This window comes from Amphiura filiformis, chromosome 13 (assembly GCF_039555335.1).
Source record: "Amphiura filiformis chromosome 13, Afil_fr2py, whole genome shotgun sequence".
In the NCBI taxonomy this organism is placed as follows: Eukaryota; Metazoa; Echinodermata; class Ophiuroidea; order Amphilepidida; family Amphiuridae; genus Amphiura; species Amphiura filiformis.
In genome coordinates this window covers 42,998,052-43,007,456 of record NC_092640.1, presented here as the reverse complement: position 1 = coordinate 43,007,456, position 9,405 = coordinate 42,998,052, and positions in this window count along the sequence as shown.

Genomic DNA, 9,405 nt, shown 5'->3' with positions numbered 1-9,405 from the left:
CAGATTCCAAACAGACAACGTCACGGAAATCACAACCGTTCCGACATTGCAACGCTCCGAGTTAGCACTATAATTGTGACTTCATACTTTGTGGTTCATATGCCATATGTTTTGTACACGTTACTGCTTCATTTTGGATTAACCAATGATGAAGATGATAGATATTACATTATGGATTTGAATGTCTCAGCATTCGTCAGTCTTACATTTGTAGCTGATCCAATCATTTTACTGTTGACGTCATCAGTGTGCCGCGAACATGTGCGTTTACTGATGAGGATGCAACCACGAATCCGAATACAACCCGCTGTAGATGGATGACATCCGGGTTTGAATAACAGGTGCGGGAATGAAAACAGACAATTAAACCTCGAAGATAATCTGCAGTTCAGGCATGTCAGGAGAGTGCCAGATATGGAACATGAGTATTGCACCAGGGATGTCAGTCAAGTATCCAGAACATGTGCCATATCCTTCACTGTGGGAGATAAGGCAAAGTAAAAAATAAAACATGTTTCTCGTCCAGGTTTTGGAAAAATAGGAGGAAGAGGTCCTTTTTATTTTTTATTGAAAAATGCCCTAAATTGCCCTATTTCTCTAAGACGCTTAATTTTATCCTTTTTATAGCGTAAAGATTAGAAGCTGAAAAACATGAAGAGGCTCTTTTTATTTTGTTGTTTTGAGATGTCAACCCCTCTGGTCATCAAAAAGCAACACAAATGCTTCTAATACTATTGTAAAGGCTTATAAGAAGAAGTTGCAACTTCTCTAGTATCTTTACAAAAAGTTATGACAGAAAGATTGCAAAATAAAAAGAAAAATGCAAAATCTTCAAAAAAGGAAGCGGGAGGGGACGAGAAACATGTTTTTTATTTACTTGGCCTAAGTCATTTGTGTGCATCCAAATAATATTTTTCGTTACTTTTCTGATAGAAATATAATTTCTTGTTTTGTGCAGTTCCTCATTTAGACATGTTAGATCGTCACATTACTGTAACACCAAGGCCAACGGTCTCGCTTATCATATAGGGTCCACAACTTATACGTTCCCCTTAATACTTTTTAAGATAAATCGAAAGATATTTCACAAAATGTAAACGTATAAAAAGGTATGGGTAGCCGTATTTGTTTTACACATATGGACCAAATTAGAGTGTCACACGTCATTGCGTTCAGTCACTTAATGGTTCATTATGTAAAAAAAAGAGACCGTTTTCAATGGTGTTAAAAGTTGCATCTGAGTCCATAGGATTCAGCTCTCAAACGATACAATAGGCCGGGTCTATTCAGGTGTTTGTTAAAGAAAACCTGACTGCTATGGACTCAGGTGCAACTTTTAAAACGGCCTCTTTTCTTACACAATTAATCATTGTTTCTGAACACAATGAGTATGACGTGTGACGATATAAATTTGTCCACATGTGTAAAACAAATAGGGCTATATATCTTTTTACATTTTGTAATTTTTTTTTTTGATTATTCTAAAACGTATTAGGGGGGAACTGTTGTGGACCGTATATTTGGTGTCATTTGTATAATGTATTCTGATATCTTTTGGGTTTGACGTGAATTGGCAACGGTCATGGGAATCAGTCGAGTCTCTTGCATATTTGAAGCACACAGGACAATTACGATGATCAGGGAAATCGAATGTTTAGCCTACGTAAATGTTAAACACATACATGCAAGGTTCTACTCAATCCTTGAAATAAGCAGGTGCCAGGAGCAAATTTGCTCTCGTAAAGCCATCAATTGCTCCTGGTCCTTATAAAAGTCACATGAACCAGAAGCCATTTTCTGAAACAAATTGCTCCTGGTTGAAGTTTTGAACTTGATGCAGTAGTGCTGATATTGTATAGGCCTATACAGTAGGGTGGGGCGAAAAACACTTTTTTCTCGGATCGACTTAGAACTCAAAATAGCAAATAAGTAGGGATTTTGTGAAAATCTATACTGCCTGGGTGAAACATGCTTCGATCTTACTGATTTCAGCACAATACTAGTATGTACCCCAGGAAAATTCTCCGAGAGTTCTAAGTCAATCCAAGAAAAAAAAGTGTTTTTCGCCCACCCTAATATAGGCCTACAGTAAAAGGGTTTACTATTTGAAAATTGCTCCTGTTTCTTCAGAAATTGCTCCTGGTTCTTGTAAAATCCTAGTGAACCAGGAGCATGCTCCTGGTTTAATCTAGTCCGCTTATTTCAAGTCTGGGCTCTACTATAATCATGTGATATCCTTTTCACCTAGGACTGATGCGTGCCAATTAGGGGAGTCGTATACATGTATGCATTTATACGATGTATTGTTGGTCGAAGCAGCAGAAAAAAAAGTAGTTCACAGCATCTTGCGAATGGTAGTGTGCATTAGCAAAAATTGCATTGCTCAATTCATAGCGAGCGTGTACATGTAGAAGAATTCAAATATCACAGATATACTTTTGCAGGTCCTGTGGTTCTTGAGTTATGTTGTAAAGAAGTGTTATTTTTCAATAATAAATTGATTCAGATAATGAAAATCGATTTGTTTTTTTGGCTGCTTCGACCAGAGAAGATGTAAAGGCAGGCTTACACGATGCAATTTTCCATGCAATTGCCTGTTGCACAGACCTTGAAAAAAGATTGCTCCGTGTATTTTGGATTTGCAAGGAATTAATCCCCCAAGCATCAGGCAAATTAATCCCCGAGCAACAGGCAAAACAGTAGAGACATGCTCTACTTTCAAGGTTGTTGCATGCAATCTAACCTCATCCAGCCAATCAGCTGAGTGAACACCGACTGGTCACTGCATTCATTTGGGAATGTGTAGGGACCAGCTTGATTCACCATCCACAACATGATAATCCCTCATTTCAAATATATAGTTTTGGTTTCTCTTTTGTTCAGAAACCAAAAATCAAGGGATTAAAAAGTAGAGCTGATCTGATCTGCAATCATAACACTATTATGCTGGGAGGACACAGTATAGGGTATATAACCAGAAGTATACAATAACCTATTGTGCTAACATAATTATTATCATGATTGATATCGGAAATCTATCCCGCGGACGACAGTTGATGCTCTCTGTCGAAGGTAGGTGGCATATTACACTCACGAGTTCTGGCCTAGAAATCATATACATGCGCGTATACTGAAGGATGGGGTGGGGTGGGGGAATTTGTTTGTTTGTATGAGACACAAACGATGCATGGAGATGATTTGATTATGAATTAGTTTATTATCCCCGGGAAGCACAACCCATACCTCCCCTTCCTATATAACCACCTCTTTCCTAAATTACCCCTTTCCCGTCCTCCTCCCCTACATTCGATATCTTCATCTCGAGCTCTCCTCCCCTTCTCTTTCACTTCCAATGCTCTCTCTCATATGTTTCTCTCTCCGGCCCATATCCCCTTGCCCTCCAACCCCCCCCCCCACACACACACACCCCGATCTTCTCCCTCTATCTTCTACTTTTGCAGTAAAAATTGCTTCAGTAAAAGTCATTAGGTTATTAGAGGTCATATAATGGCCTTCCATCGATTCTGGTACATGGGATTAAGGACATGAATCGATTTTGTTTATAGCACCTATACAATTACAGTAGTGGCCCCTTTTGTAATGTCGAATGCAAATATTTCGATGGTCTATATATTTTCACAGTGAAATCAGCTTAGGCTATTTCGTAGTCTCAAGCCAATGCTTTCAATCTAAATCAATGCTTTCAAATGTAGACTGTTTTGTTCGACTTCTCTGCTCGTGAATATTGCACTGCGAAATTTAAACATTTCTTTTGTATACTTAGATCAGGTAACTCGAAAATCCTGTAATTTTATTCGTCACACCACTTATAAGAAACTGAAACCAAAACCGAAACTACCTGTCACAAATGTTTAGTTTTAAACAAAAGGTAGAAACAAAGAGTTCGATATCTTGTGATTCAAGTGTTTAGGCAGGACAATAGGAAACCACGTGACGAAAACCAAAACCAAAACTAAAACTATATATTTGAAATGAGGCATTCCCTCATTTCAAATATATAGTTTTGGTTTCTCTTTTGTTCAGAAACCAAAAATCAAGGGATTAAAAAGTAGAGCTGATCTGATCTGCAATCATAACACTATTATGCTGGGAGGACACAGTATAGGGTATATAACCAGAAGTATACAATAGCCTATTGTGCTAACATAATTATTATCATGATTGATATCGGAAATCTATCCCGCGGACGACAGTTGATGCTCTCTGTCGAAGGTAGGTGGCATATTACACTCACGAGTTCTAGGCCTAGAAATCATATACCGGGTACATGCGCGTATACTGAAGGATGGGGTGGGGTGGGGGAATTTGTTTGTTTGTATGAAACATAAACGATGCATGGAGATGATTTGATTATGAATTAGTTTATTATCCCCGGGAAGCACAACCCATACCTCTTTAAGAGGGGGCTCCCCTCCCTATATAACCACCTCTTTCCCAAATTACCCCTTTCCCCTCCTCCTCCCCTACATTCGATATCTTCATCTCGAGCTCTCCTCCCCTTCTCTTTCACTTCCAATGCTCTCTCTCATATGTTTCTCTCTCTCCCGGCCCATATCCCCCTTGCCCTCCAACCATCCCCCCCCACACACACACACCCCAATCTCGTCTCCCTCTATCTTCTACTTTTGCAGTAAAAATTGCTTCAGTAAAAGTCATTAGGTTATTAGAGGTCATATAATGGCCTTCCATCGATTCTGGTACATGGGATTAAGGACATGAATCGATTTTGTTTATAGCACCTATACAATTACAGTAGTGGCCCCTTTTGTAATGTCGCATGCAAATATTTCGATGGTCTATATATTTTCACAGTGAAATCAGCTTAGGCTATTTCGTAGTCTGAAGCCAATGCTTTCAAACTAAATCAATGCTTTCAAATGTAGACTGTTTTGTTCGACTTCTCTGCTCGTGAATATTGCACTGCGAAATTTAAACATTTCTTTTGTATACTTAGATCAGGTAACTCGAAAATCCTGTAATTTTATTCGTCACACCACTTATAAGAAACTGAAACCAAAACCGAAACTGCCTGTCACAAATGTTTGGTTGTAAACAAAAGGTAGAAACAAAGAGTTCGATATCTTGTGATTCAAGTGGTTAGGCAGGACAATAGGAAACCACGTGACCAAAACCAAAACCAAAACTAAAACTATATATTTGAAATGAGGCAATGTGTGCACATGCTACATTATACACTTGTAGGCCTATGTTGTTGTTGGTAGTGGTGTTTAGCCCGTTTGATCTTAGTTTTCCTTAGCCTTTTCTTTATGGAAAATTGTATAGATATACATGTACAGAAGAGGATGGCAATCTTTTGCTTTCAGGACAACACATGAGCCATTTGGATATTATTACGAAAATCATTAACCACTACTTATGTTTTGAGTATATCCCAAACCTATGGCCACGCTCAAGGAATTGCAAGGCCGAACCAGGAGGGTGAAAGTGCATATAGGAACAATGCCAAAAACTACGTCACGCCGGTCACGCTATTGTTCGACTTAAGGGGGCGCAGTACTAATTCAGCGTCCCATAGGATAACGTGTGAATTCGGCCTACTTCAAGCGCCATTCCTGACGTCCCTGCAATACTTGGCAAAATAAATTTGGTATCAAATTAAAGCTCTGTTTCTCTAGATTCCAAAACATTTGTCGGCATATATCGATGACCATTGACTTTTTTCGCTATTTTTCGGTGCAAAAAAAAATAGCTAAAAATATACTAAACTCACCACTCACATTTCAAAATGGGGTTTTCTCTAAATCCGCCACAGAGAATTGCTTTTGAGATCAATTGTCCAGTTTTTTTCTGCATGTTATCATTAAAGACACTTGTCGAATTCATATGAGCCAATATTGAGTGATTTAAAGTGAACATGGCGGTAGATATGGTCGCTACAATCTCATGTTCACTATGGACTATATTAGCCGAATTTCGTTGTTACATAAAATGCGGAGTGATTTAGTGTTGCGCCCTCTTATAAGGTGTTAAAGTTTTTAAAATCCACATTTATTACTCATTATGTAAACTAGAGCAAATTTGAAGCTCAACACCGAAGATTTCATGTCTCTGCGACATTCCGTTAAAGAGAAATGATGTTTTAAAGATCAGTGCCGAAATGCCGAAAATCGAATATTTCGACTTTTCCTCCAATATGCGAAAGTTTGTACAAAACCCACAAAACTAGTGACATACGACAATTTGAGCACGTCTTTGAACCAAGTTTAATTTCTTTTCTAGATTATCAGTGTTGCCATTTTCTTTTTGCAAATCATTTATTACTGAGTTTGAAGTATAAATACCCCCCCGTTCCAGTGGTAACAATTACGATCTTTTTGCGTAGGCCTACTGAATATTCAGCAAAACGGCTTCATGCAGATTAACAATGTCTATTAACCTTAAAACCCATTTTTGATCCTTTCTGAGGATTTTTGGACGCATATCTAGACTTTGTAGGCGCCTACTCGGCCAATAAAGTTTTTTTTCCAATAATTTTTCATGAGGATGACTTTTTGTAATCTTTGTTTATCATCATGATTGAAATAGAACACATTTTGTGAAGCGCATCTCTTATTTTGCGCGAAGAATGCAAAAGGAACGCGTTCATAACGACGGCCGTTACAAGGGGGCGCAGTACTAATTCAGCGTCCCATAGGATAACGTGTGAATTCGGCCTACTTCAAGCGCCATTCCTGACGTCCCTGCAATACTTGGCAAAATAAATTTGGTATCAAATTAAAGCTCTGTTTCTCTAGATTCCAAAACATTTGTCGGCATATATCGATGACCATTGACTTTTTTTCGCTATTTTGCGGTGCAAAAAAATAGCTAAAAATATACTAAACTCACCACTCACATTTCAAAATGGGGTTTCTCTAAATCCGCCACAGAGAATTGCTTTTGAGATCAATTGTCCAGTTTTTTTTCTGCATGTTATCATTAAAGACACTTGTCGAATTCATATGAGCCAATATTGAGTGATTTAAAGTGAACATGGCGGTAGATATGGTCGCTACAATCTCATGTTCACTATGGACTATATTAGCCGAATTTCGTTGTTACATAAAATGCGGAGTGATTTAGTGTTGCGCCCTCTTATAAGGTGTTAAAAGTTTTAAAATCCACATTTATTACTCATTATGTAAACTAGAGCAAATTTGAAGCTCAACACCGAAGATTTCATGTCTCTGCGACATTCCGTTAAAGAGAAATGATGTTTTAAAGATCAGTGCCGAAATGCCGAAAATCGAATATTTCGACTTTTCCTCCAATATGCGAAAGTTTGTACAAAACCCACAAAACTAGTGACATACGACAATTTGAGCACGTCTTTGAACCAAGTTTAATTTCTTTTCTAGATTATCAGTGTTGCCATTTTCTTTTGCAAATCATTTATTACTGAGTTTGAAGTATAAATACCCCCCCCGTTTCAGTGGTAACAATTACGATCTTTTTGCGTAGGCCTACTGAATATTCAGCAAAACGGCTTCATGCAGATTAACAATGTCTATTAACCTTAAAATCCATTTTGAGCCTTTTTGAGGATTTTTGGACGCATATCTAGACTTTGTAGGCGCCTACTCGGCCAATAAAGTTTTTTTTTTCCAATAATTTTTCATGAGGATGACTTTTTGTAATCTTTGTTTATCATCATGATTGAAATAGAACACATTTGTGAAGCGCATCTCTTATTTTGCGCGAAGAATGCAAAAGGAACGCGTTCATAACGACGGCCGTTACAAGGGGGCGCAGTACTAATTCAGCGTCCCATAGGATAACGTGTGAATTCGGCCTACTTCAAGCGCCATTCCTGACGTCCCTGCAATACTTGGCAAAATAAATTTGGTATCAAATTAAAGCTCTGTTTCTCTAGATTCCAAAACATTTGTCGGCATATATCGATGACCATTGACTTTTTTCGCTATTTTGCGGTGCAAAAAAAATAGCTAAAAATATACTAAACTCACCACTCACATTTCAAAATGGGGGTTTCTCTAAATCCGCCACAGAGAATTGCTTTTGAGATCAATTGTCCAGTTTTTTCTGCATGTTATCATTAAAGACACTTGTCGAATTCATATGAGCCAATATTGAGTGATTTAAAGTGAACATGGCGGTAGATATGGTCGCTACAATCTCATGTTCACTATGGACTATATTAGCCGAATTTCGTTGTTACATAAAATGCGGAGTGATTTAGTGTTGCGCCCTCTTATAAGGTGTTAAAAGTTTTAAAATCCACATTTATTACTCATTATGTAAACTAGAGCAAATTTGAAGCTCAACACCGAAGATTTCATGTCTCTGCGACATTCCGTTAAAGAGAAATGATGTTTTAAAGATCAGTGCCGAAATGCCGAAAATCGAATATTTCGACTTTTCCTCCAATATGCGAAAGTTTGTACAAAACCCACAAAACTAGTGACATACGACAATTTGAGCACGTCTTTGAACCAAGTTTAATTTCTTTTCTAGATTATCAGTGTTGCCATTTTCTTTTGCAAATCATTTATTACTGAGTTTGAAGTATAAATACCCCCCCCCCGTTCCAGTGGTAACAATTACGATCTTTTTGCGTAGGCCTACTGAATATTCAGCAAAACGGCTTCAGGCAGATTAACAATGTCTATTAACCTTAAAATCCATTTTTGAGCCTTTTTGAGGATTTTTGGACGCATATCTAGACTTTGTAGGCGCCTACTCGGCCAATAAAGTTTTTTTTTTCCAATAATTTTTCATGAGGATGACTTTTTGTAATCTTTGTTTATCATCATGATTGAAATAGAACACATTTTGTGAAGCGCATCTCTTATTTTGCGCGAAGAATGCAAAAGGAACGCGTTCATAACGACGGCCGTTACAAGGGGCGCAGTACTAATTCAGCGTCCCATAGGATAACGTGTGAATTCGGCCTACTTCAAGCGCCATTCCTGACGTCCCTGCAATACTTGGCAAAATAAATTTGGTATCAAATTAAAGCTCTGTTTCTCTAGATTCCAAAACATTTGTCGGCATATATCGATGACCATTGACTTTTTTAGATATTTTTCGGTACAAAAAAAAATAGCTAAAAATATACTAAACTCACCACTCACATTTCAAAATGGGGTTTTCTCTAAATCCGCCACAGAGAATTGCTTTTGAGATCAATTGTCCAGTTTTTTTTTCTGCATGTTATCATTAAAGACACTTGTCGAATTCATATGAGCCAATATTGAGTGATTTAAAGTGAACATGGCGGTAGATATGGTCGCTACAATCTCATGTTCACTATGGACTATATTAGCCGAATTTCGTTGTTACATAAAATGCGGAGTGATTTAGTGTTGCGCCCTCTTATAAGGTGTTAAAAGTTTTTAAAATCCACATTTATTACTCATTATG